The sequence below is a fragment of the Acanthochromis polyacanthus genome, chromosome 23, assembly GCF_021347895.1.
Source record: "Acanthochromis polyacanthus isolate Apoly-LR-REF ecotype Palm Island chromosome 23, KAUST_Apoly_ChrSc, whole genome shotgun sequence".
Taxonomy (NCBI): domain Eukaryota; kingdom Metazoa; phylum Chordata; class Actinopteri; family Pomacentridae; genus Acanthochromis; species Acanthochromis polyacanthus.
Window position 1 is genome coordinate 16548698 of NC_067135.1, and position 21137 is coordinate 16569834.

At 40.4% G+C, this 21137-nt stretch overlaps 1 long non-coding RNA gene across 1 annotated transcript; it reads left to right on the top strand.

Moving 5' to 3' along the window:
- Window positions 1–2954: 2954 nt before the first annotated feature.
- On the top strand, window positions 2955–4096 carry LOC127532445 (uncharacterized). Its single transcript, XR_007939889.1, has 2 exons — window positions 2955–3296; window positions 3657–4096. It is a non-coding gene; the product is annotated as an uncharacterized LOC127532445 (long non-coding RNA).
- Window positions 4097–21137: the final 17041 nt, after the last annotated feature.

Here is a 21137-nt window from a genome sequence, read left to right on the forward strand (position 1 = left end):
CTACCACTTCAAGGCTTTTAATGTGAAACACTGTCAGGATAATCCCTTAGCATTAGCCGTATCTTACATACAGCTCCAGCATGGTGTAAAGAGCTCAATGAGTTAACAGTGAGACCGTTATCGACTGCACTGGATTACATGCATGCATTGTCTCCTGTGAAACCCTTATGCATGTGAACTCAATTTGAATCCAGCACGGGGAATGGTGGACTCCACTATTAACAATGGCTACTATGATTTAGAGGAGTAATTGCTCAATGTGAATACAATGAATGGGTAATGCGGAAAAAATGCCCAGCACAGATAGCATCAAGCGGTTTTAATTTAGAAATAAGGAAGAGGATTATACCTATAAGCTGAAATAAATGGAATAAATGAAATAATCAATGTATAGAATGGCATAAAGCAGGAAACACATTTTGGATTGTGCAAAAAAATTCAACTTATTTGAAGACTCACTGTATAAACTAGCTATTAATTGCATGCAAACAGAAACCAGTCAGTGTATGTATCATTATGCAATCCATACATGGAATGGCAATTTCTGGATGCATAATTTTCGTTGTTAACAGGGTGTCACAGGATATTTACATCACCCTACCAAGTGACCTACAAACTGCAAAAAAAGCGAGACGACGGCGCCGCATCTCTCGACTGGAGATTGACTTGATTTTCACTGCATATTGTATCAGGGAAAGTGTGTTGTGAACTTGATAATGTAGTTTTCTGTGGTACCCCAAGCCAAAAGCAATTGGCGAAAAAAAAGGCTAAAAAGGATGGCAGACGCAGATAAGATAAATAATTCCGTGGCAATGTGGGATCCAAATATTGATGTACCATTGTGTATTAAACAGTACAATGTTGCCTTGAATACATCTGTTGATCCTGTACCACAACGTTTCACAGAGGTTTAGGTTATATGCGGCTGGTAGACTGATGGGATTGCATGGGTCATTATTATTATAACTTTCTTTTTTTATGTGCATAATGGGTTTACAGGAAGTCAACGGTACTGCATCTCTCATCTCATCACTTCTAAATCCACCTTGAAATTACAATTTTATTTCTGTCACTTTCTTTGATGCAATGGCCTTTGACCAATTTTGAGTATTTTCCCTAATCTTATTTTCCATCTTTCTGAATTCATCAGATAGTGTGAATACAAAGCGCTGCTGCTTGAGGCATTGCATTTAAAAATACTAAAAAATAAAACTGAAAACTACAACAACAAAACTGTCAATTTCTGCTGCAAAAACGATTGAAAATTGTCTGCTTCCGTGAAATCTGGGTCCCATCAAAGTAACACAACTCCGTCACCTGCTAATTGCAAATTATTGGGGTTGAATGCTCAAGTCTAACTCCGAACCCTCATCTCATATTGTGATGAGTCCATTCCATCCAGCACACTTGGCATTTATTACTGATAGCAAGAAAGCAGCAGAAGAAATATAAAAATAATGAAAGTGCTTTCTGACACAGTTTTGGCAGGAATTTGCTCGGCTGACAGGTGGAAGGTGAGTAAGCAAAATCTGGAAAAATGAGAAAAGGAAATGGCGGGTATGGATGTAGAAATGAAGGGACATGAGGCAGAGAGAGAGGGAGCAAGAGGCAGAAACAGAGTGACAAGAGAGAGCAGGCGAGAGAAATGAAGGGAGAAAGTAGGAGTGCAGACGGAGACAAAAAGAAACTTTTCCCCTGCTTCAGTGGAACAGACACTATTTACAGATTTCAGACCTCTTCCTTTTTAGTCGGGAAAGAATTGACTGCCAACCCATCATAGATTATTTCTGTCCAGAGACATTGATCGGGCCTCAAAATCTCCATGATTCATAATTGCAATGGCTATTTCCAAAATTAAATTGTTGCTTTTAATTCATAACTTTTTGTTTGGCAAATTTCAGCATATCATGTTTATTAATGTCCCTGTCCAATTTAACCTCTACATGCTCATCCCAGAGTTAAATATTCAGGTTTTGTTGCATTAAAATAATCCCTTCCAACCTTAAAATGACTTACATGTAACTCTTACATGTTACATTGCTTCCTCTACAATATGTTGATCTACAGTGCCTTGTGAAAGTATTCGGCCCCCTTGAACTTTTCAACCTTTCGCCACATTTCAGGCTTCAAACATAAAGATATAAAATTTTAATTATTTGTCAAGAATCAACAACAATTGGGACACAACCGTGAAGTGGAATGAAATTTTGGGGATATTTTATACTTTTTTAACAAATAAAAAACTGAAAAGTGGGGTGTGCAATATTATTCGGGCCCTTTACTTTCAGTGCAGCAAACTCACTCCAGAAGTTCAGTGAGGATCTCTGAATGATCCAATGTTGTCCTAAATGACTGATGATGATAAATAGAATCCACCTGTGTGTAATCAAGTCTCCGTATAAATGCACCTGCTCTGTGATAGTCTCAGGGTTCTGTTTAAAGTGCAGAGAGCATCATGAAGACCAAGGAACACACCAGGCAGGTCCCAGATACTGTTGTGGAGAAGTTTAAAGCCGGATTTGGATACTAAAAGATTTCCCAAACTTTAAACATCTCAAGGAGCACTGTGCAAGCAATCATATTGAAATGGAAGGAGTATCAGACCGCTGCAAGTCTACCAAGACCCGGCCGTCCCTCTAAACTTTCACCTCGAACAAGGAGCAGACTGATCAGAGATGCAGCCAAGAGGCCCATGATCACTCTGGATGAACTGCAGAGATCTACAGCTGAGGTGGGAGAGTCTGTCCATAGGACAACCATCAGTCGTACACTGCACAAATCTGGCCTTTATGGAAGAGTGGCAAGAAGAAAGTCATTTCTCAAAGATATCCATAAAAAGTCTCGTTTGAAGTTTGCCACAAGCCACCTGGGAGACACACCAAACATGTGGAAGAAGGTGCTCTGGTCAGATGAAACCAAAATCCAACTTTTTGGCCACAATGCAAAACGATATTGTAACCCTGGGTTAAACACACTTTTAGTTAAGAATTTAAAATTCCCACCCCTTTTTCAAGTCCCTGAATGCATCACATTCACCTGAGTGATCACCTGGCTTCTCCAGCCAATCCCATGTTTTGGAGGGAATATATATGCTGCCTCACTTCCTCTCCAGTCAGTTGTGTGGGGAGAGGAGCTGAGGAAGCAGCTGTACAGGTCAGTTCCCAAACAAACACAGTCAAAAAGAAACATTTTGGTTTAAACTAATACATAAAATGCCAAATTACAGAGCTTTACTCTGGGATGTGAGGATTGGTGGGACCCAATGCCATTTTGTGCAAATCTGATCATTGGAATTGGTGAGTGTGAATTGTTTGATGTCTTGTTTTGTGTGAACAATGAGTTAGCTCTGCTGGGCCATGCGGTAGCATTAGCAGCTAATGCTAACATGCTAACCCAGGTGTCCTAGGCCTTAGGCCAAGATCTATTATAGATTTCTATGTGTTTAGCCTATTGTTCTTAAATGCTAACATTAGTTTAGCATTTAGCATTTTTCAGACTTTTGGTTTTTGAGTCTGTTTTATTGGAATGAATTTATTTGAATGAATTGAATAAATACACCATGGTATTAGTGATTTTAAAAGGTTTGGATAGTGTACACTAAGTTATGGAACTTGAACTCTGGTTTTATGAGTTTTCATTTTGGCCTTGTTTTACAGGCCAGGTACCTTTACCCTTTATGGGTTAATTCGATGGCGAGCTAGTGATCCACGGCCAGGAGCCAGAAGAACCCTCAGTCCGTCTCTGTAACACCTGTCGGGTAGGAGGCTGGTGCAGCCTGCTCTCTCCCTCCCCTTACTCACCTTCCATTTGCCCCGCTCCACTACTCACCTTTCTTTGGACAATTGCGCTTTTTCCATAATCCCCGAAACTTAATAACAATTACTGAACATTTTGCGGTGCCTAAATGGACTGTCGTGTGTAACTGGAAAAACTACAACAAAAGGACTTTGGGTTTTGGTTTGTTCATTTTAAGTTGAACATTTGGAATTAGTGCGTGTATTTTTAATGTAAATATTCACTGTACAATTGGGTTATTCTTTTTGTTTCTGTTATCAACTATTCACCTTAATATATGGTACCATCACTTTAAAACTTACTTTGTGTCTTGTATTTACTGTTTTCCGCTCTCCAGTAGCCGTTCTTAGATCTTCTGAACACTAGTCCAATTCTTGTGTTAATGTATTATTTAGTTACCCTATACGACCAGGTGTTGATATAATACTTGCTACAATATGTTTGGCGTAAAAGCAACACAGCTCATCACCCTGAACACACCATCCCCACTGTCAAACATGGTGGTGGCAGCCTCATGGTTTGGGCCTGCTTTTCTTCAGCAGGGACAGGGAAGATGGTTAAAATTGATGGGAAGATGAATGGAGCCAAATACAGGACCATTCTGGAAGAAAACCTGTTGGAGTCTGCAAAAGACCTGAGACTGGGACGGAGATTTATCTTCCAACAGGACAATGATCCAAAACATAAAGCCAAATCTACAATGGAATGGTTCACAAATAAACGTATCCAGGTGTTAGAATGGCCAAGTCAAAGTCCAGACCTGAATCCAATCGGGAATCTGTGGGCAGAGCTGAAGACTGCTGTTCACAAACGCTCTCCATCCAACCTCACTGAGCTCGAGCTGTTTTGCAAGGAAGAATGGGCAAGAATTTCAGTCTCTCGATGTGCAAAACTGATAGAGACATACCCCAAGCGACTTGCAGCTGTAATTGCAGCAAAAGGTGGCGCTACAAAGTATTAATGCAAGGGGGCCGAATAATATTGCACGCCCCACTTTTCAGGTTTTTATTTGTTAAAAAAGTTTAAAATATCCAATAAATTTCGTTCCACTTCACGATTGTGTCCCACTTGTTGTTGATTCTTGACAAAAAATTAGAATTTTATATCTTTTTGTTTGAAGCCTGAAATGTGGCGAAAGGTTGAAAAGTTCAAGGGGGCCGAATACTTTCACAAGGCACTGTATGTATTCCCAGCCCCTCTACCCTCAAGCTCAAGCTGCCATGAATGAGCAGCTTGAGCTTCCAGGTCAACTGAAACCCTGTCTAACCCTGTTAGACAACTCTATGCTACACAATCACAAGTTGATGTCTAACATATATGAGCTGGAAGTGATTCTGAACAAGAAAACCGATGGAAAAGCACCAGTTTACAAGTAAACAGGACAATGTAAGGCGGCAAAGATCCCACTTGTGGATCTACAACTGTGAAAGCCACAAAGTCCAAATAAAAGAGCCTCTCCTTAGATCTGTTACCCTAGAACTCTGAATCCATGTTTTTTGAGAAGGTCGTAAGTCTGGGGGACAAAACAACGGCAATGTTGAACCAGTGATAGACATGTCATCAACAGCAAAAAAAAAAAAAGGTGATAGTTTCCATTAAATGCAGATTAAAACCGCCATGAAAGTACAAAACAAAAACTCAAAGTTCAGTACTATATACATTATAAAAGGCAGCTCCATCCATTGCTGGAAACTGAGATCAGCTTTGCATTCATCTACAACCCTGTATCCCCCATGATATCCACCTAAATGATGCTCTGCCATCTGTTTTGGCATTTGACGACGTGATGGTCTTGAGTTTTGTTTCGTCTCTTCCTGTTTTATTTTGTAAAGATCCCAGTTGTTTCTTGTTGCTTTACTTCCTCCCTTTGTGTCTGTCTTCCTCCTCTGATGACTGCCCTCATTAGTTTCACTTGTGTTTTGTCTCCCCAGTTAGTTTTCTCTGTATATTACTTCCTGTTCACCAACTCATGATCTTCTGCCCAGTGTTCCATGCTAGTTCCTATTTTGGACATTTTTATTAATTCAGTTATTTTTAAAATTCATGCTTTTATTTGTACCCTTTGTATTTTTCCGTTTTTACATTTTGTTCACTTGGCAGTGTACTTAAATGTATATTCTTGTTACCAAAACCTGTCTCAGTATCTTCCCGTCAGGATGTAGGGAGACACATGTGTCCCAGTGATGTGATACCTGGCCGTAGGTAAATAAAAATGACCAATATTTATTGATAGACTAAAATAAAATGACTACAGAAGAAAAAATAAATAAAATGGCTGACTGTTTTAAGATGAGCCATGCTAGCAGCTCTGTGAGGCCAGCATAGCAGTGCTTTGAGCAAAATGCTCAGGGAAGCATTCAAAAGAAGAAGCTGATGTCAAGCAAATATAACGTGTACCATGTTCGACTTCTTAGTTTAGCATTTTAGCATGCTAATGTGTGTAGCACTAAGATACTTTTCAGCAACAATGACACCTGATATCAATATGTGTCACTGGTTTTAATTACATTTAAGATGTCTGATGAGATGAGAGAAAACTTTCATGGTAATCCATCCAAAAGTTGTTGAGCTATTTCAGTCTGGCGGGTAACTTGGTGGCTTCTGGGTGCCGAGTGCTCCATCTTTGGACCGCTAATGCAAGCTTAAATCACAACCTGTTTTAAAAGTTAGACCATCTGCTTAAAGAACTTAAAGTTGTCATGAAGATACTTACTGAATGGTAAAACCAAAACATTCGCTGAAGCACTATTTGAGCGAAGGTAATGAGCCATAGCCAACACATCTGACAACACAACGAGAACAGCAGCAGCATTAGCTCAAGGCTGCTGCGAAAATGATCTAAAAAGACTGACCTGTCTGCATGTTCCTGTGGAGCATTATGAATTTGGCGGTGGTGCATCAGCAGATTGTTTCTCCTCACATTCTGTACATGATGTGTGTCTTTTTGTTTTGTTTAATTTTTAGAAAGCTTTGAAATCAGTGGCTGCATGTAAAGCAGAAGCCATGCTGTGACCGAGCACAAATGTTTACACTCCCTTACCAACATCGGAAAAAAAATCTTTGCTGCTCATAAATTAAGGATTAAATCAAAGTCAGAACTCAAAGAAAAATCAAATATTTGTGCAGGAGTTTAACGCACGCAAATTTCCAGCTGAATCCTGACAGCACATACTTCAGGGGTGCCAAACATGCAGCCTGCGGGCCAAAAGCGGCCCACCAGAGGGTCCAGTCCGGCCCAACTGGACGACGTAGTAAAGTGTAAAAATTACAGAGAAGACTTTAACTGCAAATTGTAAATTTGCAAAACTGTAAATTTAAAATTACTTCTAGACCTTGACAAGTTGCTTTGATCATATAGTAGAATAATATATGGCTCATTTGTGCCTCATTTTTGTCATATTTTGTCCTACTTTTGATGGCTTTTTGTAATGTTTTTCGTCTGAGTTTTGTTTCATTTTGTGTCGTTTTGCTTCTCATTTTTGTCGTTTTGTGTTTCCTTTTTGTCTCATTTGTGTTTTTTTGTCTTATTTTTGTCATTTTATGTTTTGCTATATTCGTTGTTTTGTGTCCCATTTTTGTTGTTTTGTGTCTTCTTTGTCTTCCTTGTGCAGCTTGTCTTTTTTTTTTCTCACTTTGCGTCTCATTTTTGGAACATTTATTGAAACCCATGGGTTTATTTGTCTTGTTTTGATTGTTTTTCTCTTTTTTGATCAGAAAGCAAAATACTATATCTTTCAATTCCAGATACCTGTGACTAAATATTTAGTTCCTTTGTAGACACACTGTGAACTGAAAGTTGTAATGTGCAAATAAAAAACTGTGGTATAATGTTGAAAATGAACTTATTTTTCTTCAGAAATTTCAGGCTGTTTATGATGTTTTGTAAAAAGATAACTCCTTAGTACCTTTTTTGCACTAAAATATAGGAAGAATTTAGAGTTGTAGTTATTTAAAGGTTATTATGGTTTGATTTTACTGGTGCAGCCCATCAGAGAGATCAAATTAGCCTGAATTTGGCTCTGAAACTAGAATGAGTTTGACTCCACTGCCATACCTCATATTTTACTTACTACATTTACATCATTACTGGCTCTTAACCACCACACCCCCCTAACAGTATCTATGTGAAGTGCACAGAACATTTAAAGTGCAACGATCAGCCACAACATTAAAACCACCTGCCTTATATCATGTAAGGCTCCCTTATGTCGCCAAAATAGGTTGGCGCAAGTCCACGACCAATAGAGGTGTCCTGTCGTGTTGGCAGTGGTTACTTTAGGTCCTGTGATTTGATGATTGGGGCCTCTGAGCATTGGGCCTGTTTCAGCACATTCTGTCGATAATCACTTTAAGGACGTAGTTATACTCCCTTGCGAATGGTTATGGTCACTAGAGATGTGCAATTGCTCTTATTTTACTACTTCGTAGGCTGCTTGGAGTCCATCCAGAGGACACGTTACAGGACATAGACCTCCTCAGAGCCTCGTATATACCCTTTGATAGCAAAAGTTGCTTGGGCCCAAGCATATAGTATAACATTTATACACCTCACCTGAGTGTGGTTTCAATGCTGTGGCAGACCAGTGTATCTACTCCAGAAGTAGAGCATGCCTGGAAGATATCTTTAGTAACATTCTCCTACATTTTAAAGCAGCAACATATGGAGAATATCTCTATGGGATATTTATAACGGATGGAAACGCATTGATAGATCACAGAATATTGATTTCAAGGTAGGGAAACTAACTGCTTCATGTCTGGATCAATCAGAATTATTTGAATAGCTTGGAGATCTTTTAAACACGCAAATAATTGCACGATATCGCCCATTTCCCCGTGTTTCCTTGCATTTTCTGTTTCTCTCATAAAATCTTCTTTTTGTGGCATGCATTAAAAGTCCTGAAACTGGGGGATTCTCCTTTCACTTCATTGAATGTCATCATGCACTGGACATGATAGATTAAAGCCTCCCATCGCCACAGTCAATTCAGTTCAAAAATTATCAGTCCTCTCACAAGCACCCTTTTCCCTCCACAATCTCTATTCTGTGTAATTGATGGGAGCTCGCCTATTGAGTATTTTACTGGAGCTGTCTTCCCTGTAATTTCAATCAAGACTTTAGTGGGACAAATCAATAGGACAGGGCCTAAATGAGAGACTATAATGCTGACTCTGTTCCATATCTGTCACATGGCCAATGTATTACACCGAGCTCTTGGAAAGCCTTCTAATCACCCAGGAACTTGTGCCCACAAATGCACGCACAGGCTTTGTCAATATCGTCATACCCAGAGATTAAATATGAATTTGAAGATAGTAGTGGTAGTTTTGAAACTGAAACCGTGCTTGCACAATTTTGAGAAATATACGTGCATGTGCAGCAAATTGTTGCAGAAATAATTACAAAAAACCCCAACTATATCAATATTTTGCTCCCACACACCTAGATCCAACACGTATCTGTATGAAAACAAATACTAACACCTCATTTTTTAAAAATCTTTTTTATCAGCATTATGATCTTTGTTTGTGGTTCAGTTTATGATTTTACCGCTGTGCTCAGCCCTTGGACCTGTGCAGATACGTCGTTAGTGAGAATTCCCTTGTTGTTGACTGTGTTTGCAGTTTGTCTTAGCACTTTGTGGATCGACGACACCAACAAGCCTGCATGAGTCAGACCCAAGATTCTCTGGCGGTTGAAGCCAAGTGGAACGTTGTTTGTCTGGGCCTGCAGCCAAGTCTTCCATTAGGCCTTTGGCCCAGGTGAACAGTAATTAAACAAGGCTGTGCTGAGTCGGCACTTCACATCGCCAGTGCCTCTGCATTCACATTATTTTTGTTTATGTTGCTCTCCGGTGGGTTTTTTTTTTTCCTCATTGAAGATCAGAGCCATACGTCTGAATTTGTATCTCTTGTGGTGCACGGACAAGTTGCAGGTTTTTTAAACTGTGAAGACGTTAATCCCAGGGGGCCGAGAGGTGAGTTGAGGGGGAGGGAGCCATCGAGAGAGAGAAAGGACACTGAATAGGTGAAAGAGGCCGTCCATGCCAGCGGTCTGAAAACGAGGGGAGGCTAGTTGCTGTGGTTTAGCCTGCTGATTTGGCCCACTGGCTGGGACACACATTTCACTGAAGTGATTAAGGTACTCAAAAACCCTTAGCACCTGATTACTACAATGTGTATCAAAAAAGTGTACTTAATCATCATCACCTGGGTCTATCTCGAGTGATAAAAACCCCAGTGGAAACTGTTGGGTTGAAAAATTAGCATGAAAGTGTCTCCAATTGCAGTTCCTTGAATGGCCACTTGAGGCTGTTTATAAAAGGTGAATAAGTCCCATTAGAGCCTCCATGTTAAAATGCCCAACTTTCGGTGCATGAAACAGTTTTGAATGTCTTGGAGATAATTTCAAAATTCATGACAACTGTATGGAGGACACATTTTTAGATAATGCATGTGTTTAAATTGTTAAGACTGAAAGTTAAGCTGCTTTTAGTTACAGGTCGGTGCCCTCTCCCTCTTTCCTCTCTTACCTAAAAGTCAGAAAGAGTTGGGCGCTGCCAAGATGAGGACAGCCAAAGATGACATGCTGAGCTGTTTAGAAGCCGACGGGTTAGGCTATAGTTTGTCCAACAAAGAACTGCTACTTGGCTGAATTCCAATGATAGTGCTCTGTACATCCATGGACAAAGAGCAAACAATATCTGCTAATAACCCATTCACAGCATTCTCTTTTGCCAGTTTGCCAAAATTTCAAAAACTACAGGTGAAAACAATATAGAAGTTGTGGCCCAAAGCTATCTGACAGACTCCATGCTAACAGTATGCTTCATGTTTCCATCTTCCAAAGATGTTCGACTTAAAAAAAATTTCCTCTTTTAGTGGGATTCATAATTAAAAGGTTGTAAACAGTGGTTGATAATGTATTAAGGACAGTACTGAGAAACAGCAGCATCATCTGTCAAGTCATCCATGTTTGATAGCCGCAAATAATTCCACCACGAGTCGAAAAAAAACCCAAACAACAGCACAGCGGATAGAGTAAGTCAAAGCGGGAGTGGATGGAGACATTATGGGCTGAGTGCTGGCCTTTTTGTTGTTGTTTGAGTCTACCTCACTCTCTTCCTGTATGCCAGGAATCCGCAATCAGTGGCAGACGGGGAGGAAGGATGGGAAAAATAAGGTGGGTAAGGTCTGAATAGGAAATATAGCGAAGTATACGATGGAGCAGGGAATATTTCAACAAGAAAAGGAGCGATAACAACCGAGAAAGCACATAAACAACCAATAAAGAAATGACATACAGACACTGCAAAGAGAGGGGAAGGGGGTAGCGGTGGTGGGAGTGACGGCAGTAGATGATCCCCCGCCCCCCTCGCCACACATTCTCACTTTTCACTTATCCAGCTCTACTGCGCCGCTCTCAGCTACACATTGGTTAGAGAGCAGCCCCAGTAGGGAGACAGAGAAACCGACACAGAAGAGACTTAGAGAGTGGGATACTGCTGAGGCTGCATTCACAGAAGATTATAGTGCAGGCTCGCTGAGCGGGCTCTCCACCATTTTCTCTCCTCTGTGCAGAGATGAGGCTGTCTCCCTTTGATCACACTCTCAACCAATGAGATCACACAGGTACAGAAAATAATGAAGACCCTTCCACCATACACAACGCTGTAACCAAGCCGGGAAATCAGATTGCATGTGCCGAATGCGAGGACACAATATTCATATCTCATCTAGGTTTGCACGTGAGCGAGGGGGTGAAAGAAAACGACACAGCAATTGATGCTAAGCGTGGGGCTCATGAGGAAAAAAGAGAGATATTCAAATCTCGTGAGTCATTCCCATCAGGGATGAGGATCAATAGCTCTTTATGAAGGGACTTAGTGAACTAATTAGGTAGCTGAATGACTGTGCATTTCAAATGAGCTGACCGTGTGCACAATGAGAATTAAGTTGTGGATGTGCAACAGCAAACTAAAGGCGACTTAATTCATGAAAAGTCTCCCGAATCCATCACTTGAACAAGATTGCTCGCATACATACACGATAACAAGAGCTCAGGTGTGTGTGCACGAAGCCATGTAAGTTTTTGCTCTCATCAACATGCCGCAGTTATTGTTATGTGCAGATGTTGTGCTTGTTAGGCTGTTGATTTCTATCAGAATGGATTATTTCAGCTTGGCGTTGTGAGTAACAAGTTAAGCATGAAACATCAAAAACTAAAGGCTGGAAAATGGCAACTAGGAGGTTATGAGACAGGAATTACAATTAAGGCTAATCTCGGCATTACTTTCTGCACTCCAGGCAAAACTGTTCCACGGCAACTGTATTGTGTGTTTTGATAACTCTCCATAGAGAGCAGAAAGTAATATTAGCTCTCGAGCATTTAATTTGCGAGCAATAATGTGGATTAACTTCCTTCTCCTTGAGTGTGACATTATATTAGAACATGATATTCCATTTAATTTCATATGACATTGTGAGTCAGATGACCTCTATGTTGGGTTGAACACAGGCTTTGTCAAATCAAAACCATTTTTGTGGATAGGTAGCTCCAGATTTGTTTGGTATTTTCCATTTGGGTAGAGTGACCCTTATGCTCTTATTGTAAAAGTGTTCCCACATTTTTTTTGTCTATTGTATACCAGTGAGCCAAAACATTAAAACCACTGACAGGTGAATTGAATGACATTGATTGTCTTGTTACAATGGCACCTGTCACAGGGCGGGATATATTAGGCAGCGAGTGAACAATCAGCTCTTGACTTTGACGTGTCGGAAGCAGGAAAATGGGCAGAATAAGGAACTGAGCGACTTTGATAAGGGCTAAATTGGGACGGCTAGATGACTGGGTCAGAGCATCTGACAGGTCTTGTGGGGTGTTCACGGTATGCATGATTAGAACCTACTGAAAGCGTTGCAAGAAAGGATAATCAGTAAACCAGCAAGAGTGTAATGATATAGGTATTGGAAGACTTACTGTGTTTGGGGCTACATAGCTGTAGACCATTTCAGTTGGGATGTTCATGCTGATTCGTGCCTGATGTTGAAGGCACCTGCAATGGACATGAGTGCTAAAACTGAGCCATGGAGCAATGGAAGAAAGATCAATCATATTTTGTTTTACATCATGGGAACAGCATGTGTCTTCTTTACCTGTAGAAGCGATGGCAGCAGGGTGCACTATGGGAAATAAGCAAGCTGGCAGTGGCAGTGTGATGCTCTGGGCAATGTTCTGCTGCAACAACTTGGGTTGCAGCAGCCATGTGGATGCATTTTGACACAAACTACCGACTTAAACATTGTTGCAGACCACATATAACCCTTCATGGCAACCGTATTCCCTGATGGCAGCGGCCACTTTCAGCAGGGTAATTCACCCTGCCTCACTGCAAAAATTGTTCTGCGATGGTTTCAGGAAAATGGCAAAGCAAGACATAGACTTGGCCTCCAAATTACCCAGATCTCAATTCGACTGAGCATTTGTGGCACTGGAAAAACAAGTTTGATCCATGAAAGCCCCACTTTAAGGATTTAACACATCTATTTCTAATGTCCTAGTGCCTGATACCACATGGCATCTTCAGAGGTCTCGTAAAGTAAACTTCTCAAGTGGCTAGAGGTGTTTTGGGGGCACAAGTGTTTGGTTTGAATGTTGCGGCTCACCGGTGTATCTTCAAAGCCCTGTTTTTGTGTAATGTGAATGTTGTGGCTGACCGGTGTATCTTAAAAGCCCTGTCTTTGTGTAATGTGCTGAAGTACCTCTTCAGTGATACCACCTATTCTTCCAAATGTCTTTCAAACTGGATGTTTTTAACACTATTGAAATATTTTTTCCATATTCATTAAACTAGCATTGCTTAAATTTGTCTCTTTCGTCCCTTCTTTTTTTGTCTCGGAGATTTGATGAAGTTTTTGTTCATTCCACTACCCTGCTCCAACCAATTATGCATTGCTTTTAGTTATTTTACCTTGTCATCTCACTTGGGAACCAGTTATCCCACTGTATGGTAACTTTTAGTTTACTGGTGACTCTGTGCATTAATATAGATGGCTTTTCAAAACACTGTTTTTAGATTTAAAAAAATTAATTTTCCCACATACCCATGAATGACTGCAGAAGTACCCTCTGGGGTAAAAGTACAGCTGCTTGGAAATCAACAGTGTAAGTGATAGCTGTAATGCATGCTGCAAATCAAAAAGAATATCATTACAGGCTGAAAAGCAGAGTTTTGCCTTTGCTTGGAGTGTGAATCATTCATACAGAATCAAAACTGATATAAAACAGTCAATCACCAACGTTCCTGAACCTCTACATTAATGCTTTTGTAATGACGTTAGTATACAGAGCAAAATTAAAAACCATTTTAGAAGTAAGATACAGTTTTACAATGTTCCTCGCAGCATAAGGAATTGAGGCTCCGCTGAACCGGTGCGCATAATGGTCAGTTTGTTGCCAGAGAAGCCCTGAACAACATGGAAACTCTCAAGTCACAAGCTACGAGAATCATTGTAGCACTTTTACCAAGAGGTGCAACAGGCCAATTTGAATTTGAGGGAGCAAATTGTCAAACTGAATCGGGTGTAGCTGGGGATAAATCAGATAATTTGTCAGTGAAAATGACCATGCTGCGATCCATTTTTATTAAAGAAGGTACAGGCAGGCATTCATCAGTGTCAGTTAGGGCTGCTCATGGCAACACTCATAAACTCTCCAAATACACAGTTTACATTTAATTCCGTCTGCCTGGCTGCTGCACAACATTTTTACGATGAGCTCTCCACCAAAGGGAAGCTGCAATTAGCCCCATACCTTGTGGCAGCGACACACTCAACACTCTTCTCCCTCTCCTCCGCAGCTCAAGAAATGGCCAGTAATTATTGTCAGGGAGGATATTAGAAGGACTTTAGATGTGGTCCATTTGCATGCGAGTGTGGGCCTTATGGATCATGTATGCACAATTAAACAAGAAATAGTCATCACATTGCTTGCGGCCTGTTAGCACAGACCTCTTGCATCAGTGAAGTGCAACTGGATTTGACTAATTGTCAATTGAGGATAGTTTCATTTCTTTCCCCAAATGAAAGTGGAGAGCTGCTGAGTTCAAAAGCACTGGCAATAAGGAAAACTGTCAAACACTTGGGATGATCAGCAATGTCAGCTGCTGAAGTTAGACAGTCCAACTCTGTGGTTCATACCAGTGTATCCAGATAGCTATAGCATGGGCTGACATACATTTCATTCATTGTCTCTCGTGGATGAATCCTATTTACTTTGGTGCAGTCGTCAGTCTTATCCCAGCACCACCATGAGATTTTGTTTTTCACAAACAATATAGGGTCAACCTTTGAATGGATTGCTGTGAAATAGCACCGATCATCTTGAATTTGTACTTCTGGGGTTGTGTTGTCACATCATTTACATACTCTGCTCTGAGTGGACCGTTGTTTCCTGACGGATCTGCCACATTATGCACCACACACAGTAGCTCATTTCCTATTGCAGTTAGCTCCCTGACTTCTCTAAGAGAAATGACATTTTTTACCTCATTGGTCTTGAGAATTGGGAAGCCGGGGACATTGTGACAGTGCTTTTCCTCCAATTTGTTCCTTCTTCTAGTGAAGGGAACCAGTCAACAGATCTGTGCCTCCGTTTCTGTTGGAATCGAGATGGTCATGATTGGCTCTTTCCTGGCTGTTGCTCGCACTGCGTAAGAGGATATTTGCATAAAGTTGAGCCGTTCTGTGCTTTTCGAGTCTGTGAAGCTCAGCAGGGCCAGGTCTCCTTCCCAACGGAAACCAACTGTCACTGTCTCCGAATCTGTATGTATGAAGTCTTGTTAAAAAGAAAGCGGTGAGTAGACAATGTTCCTAATTGTTCCAACTGAAATAACCTGTTCTAATTCTGCTGTAATATATGACACCTTGAAACAAAATTGTGGTAAGAATTGAGGATATGAAATCTATTGTGTGGGATTATATTTAAACTATTATATGCATTGAACAAATGCCAAACAGAAGGGATTTTGCAAATCCTAAATGTCTAGAATTTATACACAGTTCTAGTGTATGGTGTTTTATGCTTATTTAACATGTGAATTAGCAATTCAATCACTAGTTTCATAGCAAAGCCGGCAATGAAAATCTCTGTGGCTCCACACAAATAAACTTCCTGCAAAACAGAAATCCCTCCGAGCCAACTCTATCATCTGGCTGTTGCAGAGAGATCGCGCACAGTGATTGAAGGGTTCCAGTCGGTTGGCAGGATTACTGGTTTTGAGATGATAGCGAGATTTAATAGACCTCCGAGTCAAAAGGCAATTCACCCACAGAGAAAGGGAGAGCGAGCCTTTGCCCCTCCCATTGACCCGCTCCTGCACTCCCACAGACATTTTAACCTTCATCTTAAATCGGCAACGTCCATGCGTCTCTTTGAGCAAAAAGCCCTCCTACCCGTTTCTGATCGTACTGCTTTTCCACATTACTTGAATCTTCAGAAATTTCCTCAACCACTCTGACCCTAAAAAACCTTTGCCCCGTCAAGATTGAACAGCCTCTTCATTCTGAAACCACCATCTCAACCCCTAACCCCTATTTTCGGGAAATAAAAAAACAACAAGCAAACAAGCTTTTTCGGTGTTGAATTTAGATCCAGACATAGTAATGTGCATTCACACAACAAGTTCATGTATTATATCAGCTCTCACTCCTCAGCTCTTCTGTGCAGTTAACTCAATGAACCAATTCCCACCATAACCTCTTAATTCAAGCCATCAATTCGAGCTTAATCTGCCCCTCTGACCTTAATCCTTTTAACCCCACCTCACTTCTCTTTAATCTTCCCATTCGCCCTCTCGTCTTTAGCCGCAGGATGTGTTGTATATATCCACAGTGCCCATAAAAAAGGACACTTGTCATACCTTCTCCTGACAAATATTCGGACTTGTCAAGTATAAGAGATTGACTGCAGCACTCGTAAAATGACACTGACAAAAACAACCATATATTCTCCGTCAAACCTGCACTGTGTGGGACGCCTTTCGCCTTGATTTTGCAGAATCCTCTTTGGTTTTTATCATTAACATTACCTGGTTCTGTTCTATTTGGATTTTAAAATGAGTTCACTTTCAGATTTTGCACGGGGGTTTATATATTTAACAACTATGATGTGCGCCCTCGTAATTTTGGCCATCTGTTTGGAGACAATCTGACAACTTCCTGATTGTATTTTGCATGAGGCGAGAATCTACATCTAAAGTGTTTAAAACTTTTCGGTAGTTCTGCATACAAAAGAGCCTGTACTCGAGATTAGCAACAATTTTCTAACTATTTTTTCGTTGTTCTTTCAGGAAGATGACATTAACAATTCCCGCCAACAAAACACTTGTCAGTCGACTGTTTCTCCAACTGGTTGCTATCCATCGATGGGCACAACACCAGATCTACTTGAATTGCTTAACAAAGCGTATATGTGGGCAGCGATCACGAGGTCTGGAACAAAGCTACTTTTGGTACTTTTGCCCAGCCACATTAGCTACTGCGGATATGCTTTTATTCCAACACACCAATTTGCTGGAATGAGTAGTTGAAAGAAAACACATACCAGGAACAGAGCTAAAAAAAAAAGAAAAAAAAAAAGCTGTATTCTTCCGGTTCATAGTCCTCTCCCCCATTCCCCACTATGTGTCCTATGGAGTCCTGTCACTGTCTGCAGGAAGTAACAAGCTGCAGCTTCTGCTGCGACCGTCACAAATGGCAAATTGTTATATTGGCTGCAGAAAGGCTCCCCTGCTTTATTTCGTACGTTTCTTTTGCGCTTCCTTGGACTCCCAGTCTCTCTGCCCTTGTTTCCTTGTCAGAATTTCTCATGTAGCCTCACTTCTAGTGAATGCTTTCCAACACAGCACCAGCTTAATCTATTATTCTTAGTAATAATAACCTAACAAGTGAAAAACACTGAGCCCTGTAATCTGTCATGTGACTATATGATCTAAGAACACACAAAACCATCATTCATTAACGGTGCCGTTTGATGCCCTATTAAATGTCAAAATGCACTGCTTTGTGAAACCTGTGGTCATGAAAGCACCACCGGTTAGGTTTTTATTTCTTTGCCCAGCACACACACGCACAGTGGATGACATTTCAGGTATGGAAATTTGATGACATTTACAACCTCTGTGGTGTCTTGTGAAATGTATGTAATTGGATTGGGGTCAATATGACAATATAAAAATGAGATGTGTGCTAAGGCAGCCACTTGAAACAGAAAGGGAAACACTATGATTTGGGGGTCCAGGGCAGCTGCTTATTTTATTGTGTGCTCAACACAGTCTTGATCTGAGTTTGAAGAAATCAAGCCAAAGCAAACATTTATTCCATTTTGTGTGACTGTAGCTGCGTTTCCATTACCCTTGGATATGCACAAAATGTAAATAGTGCAATAAAAAACTGGTAATGGAAACACCTGAATTTCGAAAAAGAACTAAAATATCGCTAAAAAGTTTTTACGCTCTCATGAGGTGGTTTTTCAGACGTTTCGATATTGAAAAATATCGCAAAAGCGCAATGGAAACAGCAATTATACGTCACCAGATGCGACTTACCTGGTCACATGACCTGTTCTCTCGTAGTAAACATGGCGCGGTACATGTTGACAGAAGATGAGACCGAGGCTTTTCTTGCCATTATTCTTGAGAAAAACATCACTGCCATACTAGACAGCAAACAGCAGAGGAATGCAGAGTGTTATAAGGAGGTTTTGGGCGTCCATCTTCCTGCAGTGAAATCTCGTGGGATGATGTTTTACGAGAGTTACGAACAACCTTCAATGGAAACATGTTCAAAGCGCAAATATACTTTGTCGAAATTTTAGAAATATCGCTTTTATTTTGCGAAAAACTGTAATGGAAACCCAGCTTGTGTCCGTATTAGCCTAAAATTCCTAGTTTCATTACATATCTGTAATGACCTGTGCCTTATTTCAAAATGACCCTCCATGGCCATCCACACATCTTAAAGGTGTAAATGTGCTTGCTGAATATCTAGGAGTTATTTGGTAACTGCTACCTTTGCATCAGCATTTTTCATTAGATTTTTGTTGTTGTTGATGCTGCTCGATAAGAGAGTTCTCATCAGTCCATAAAATGAAAATTAATCTAACCTCTTTTGATTGCTAATCCATTTCAACACTGCATAGCTGCAATTAGGGTGAAACTATGACAGCCAATTTCCAATGGTGTTAAGAAACACTGCCTGAAATTCATTTTCTTAATCAGATAAAACTTCAAAACATTAGAAGCCAGCCATATCCTCTGGGAGCGGCAGAGATAGGGATCCGGCAAAGGTTTCACATATCTCTCCTGGGAGAAAATATGTGCACAGCTAAATAAATAAATAAGAAAGGAAACAAATAACTTTGCACTGCTGGGCAAAACATGGTACAGACACAATGTGGTGTATGCTATCATCTCAGTTAATTAGTAGACTCATTAAATAGGAGAACATGATGATGCTGAATTCATAGCAGTTTTTTGTAAATTGTCTAAAATGGCAAGGGTGTGATATCTTATTAATTAATCTTGTGCTGACGATTACCAAATACCCTGAAGTCAAATGCATCTCAATGAATAGGCTACGTAGTTGAGGAATTAGTGAAAGGTTTGCAGGTTTTTCCTCAAAAGCAGTGTATTGACTTAGATTTATGACCCCTGAGAAGTATGTGGGGGTGTATTCATTTGCATGGATGCTGCTCTATGTCTGTATAAATCTTATTTTTGCATTTTTTTATTTTTATTTTTTGGATGTGTTCTGGGCTACAACCTTTGGTCAGCCCAGAAAATTCCAGCAACCAGGTGCGAGACCATAAACAGCTATGGAAATGATAGCCACAGCGCTGAAAAAATGCCAAGAAGATCAAGCTGGTTCCAAAACCAAAGTGAATCTGGGTTGGCTTTCACCCGCTGGTGAGCACTGAAGGAAGTTGGCATGTTTTCCGTTGAATAGGTAGGTGGTTCACTTAGTTAGCTTTCCAAAGTGTTGGCTTTTCTATTACAATGAATGTAATATTCCTACAACTGTAGTTCACAGTCCTACCATCGACCAGTGCAAATAACTTTGGAGTTTGAGAAAGTTACCCTGGAGGTCTGTCATGCTCAGTTTCAGCTTTGAATCATTTTCTGTCGAACACACAAGCTATGGCAGTGTGCCCACACTATGGTAGTAAGCTGATTGTTGAAGGCTCAGTGCTTGTGGTAGTTTTGTGAATTTGTATGTTTGTAACTGTAAAATCAGCGCTACAAGCCTATGGATAGAACATACTTGCAGGCTAAACATTTCAATGCCAGCCTGAAAACTCCGGGAAACAAACATTACCAAGATAAATACTTTTTGATGAATGTTTTGATGTCATTTTCACAGATTAATGGAGACTGATGGACCACAGTGACTGTCAAAGCCCATATCCACATACAGAGCCTTCCCAGGGCTTGAAAACTCATCATTGCCTTCAGGGATGTGTGGCATTAATCCACATTGTAAGAAAATCTTGACTTGAAGCGACTAAACTGCTGTGTCCCTTTTGTTCATTTTCCATTTAAACCATTACAGCATTTTTCACAAGCATCAAAAAACCATCTCCCAGTGAGACCAGGGCAATGCTGTAATTAGTCAAATCTTTTGCCTGAAGCTGTTGTAAACAAGTGATTTCAAATCTAGTCGTGACCTTGTAGAATTTCAATTAAAGACATGAAAACATGTAGCTTTTAAAGAAATACACTTCAGCGCTAATGGAATATACACAAGGACATCTTTACAGAAATGTGCAAAATCCTGTGGACCATCTTTCTGCCATTATTCTTTCCTGTTACTCTGTGATTTGCAGGTGCAGATGGAAGCTATTACTTAAACGAACTGTATTGCTCAATTGCCTCGACTGGCCTGAATGTAATGAAACTAACTATTTGTGTGATATAGGAAATCACTTTTTTTTTTCTTTTAGTAAAAGCTTGTGCAAAAGATCAAACAATTGGAAAATCTGCATTTTTCTAGGAAATGACGATTTCTAAGTATAGTATCAGCCAACATTTAAAATGAACTGCAAGTACATTGAGTATCTGGATTAATATTACTCTGAATGGTCTAGTTATCTCTTTCGTATAACTGCAGAACTGTCACTCTGCATTTGAAACTTGTGTACAAATGTGTTAAAAAGGTGGGGGTGTTTCCGCGTCTCATCAATTCCCACTGCCTGCTACATAGTTAGGTGATGCAATTTAGTATCCGTGCATGACGTACACATGCACAACACATGCCTGTGCTCACCGCAAGATCATTTTGTT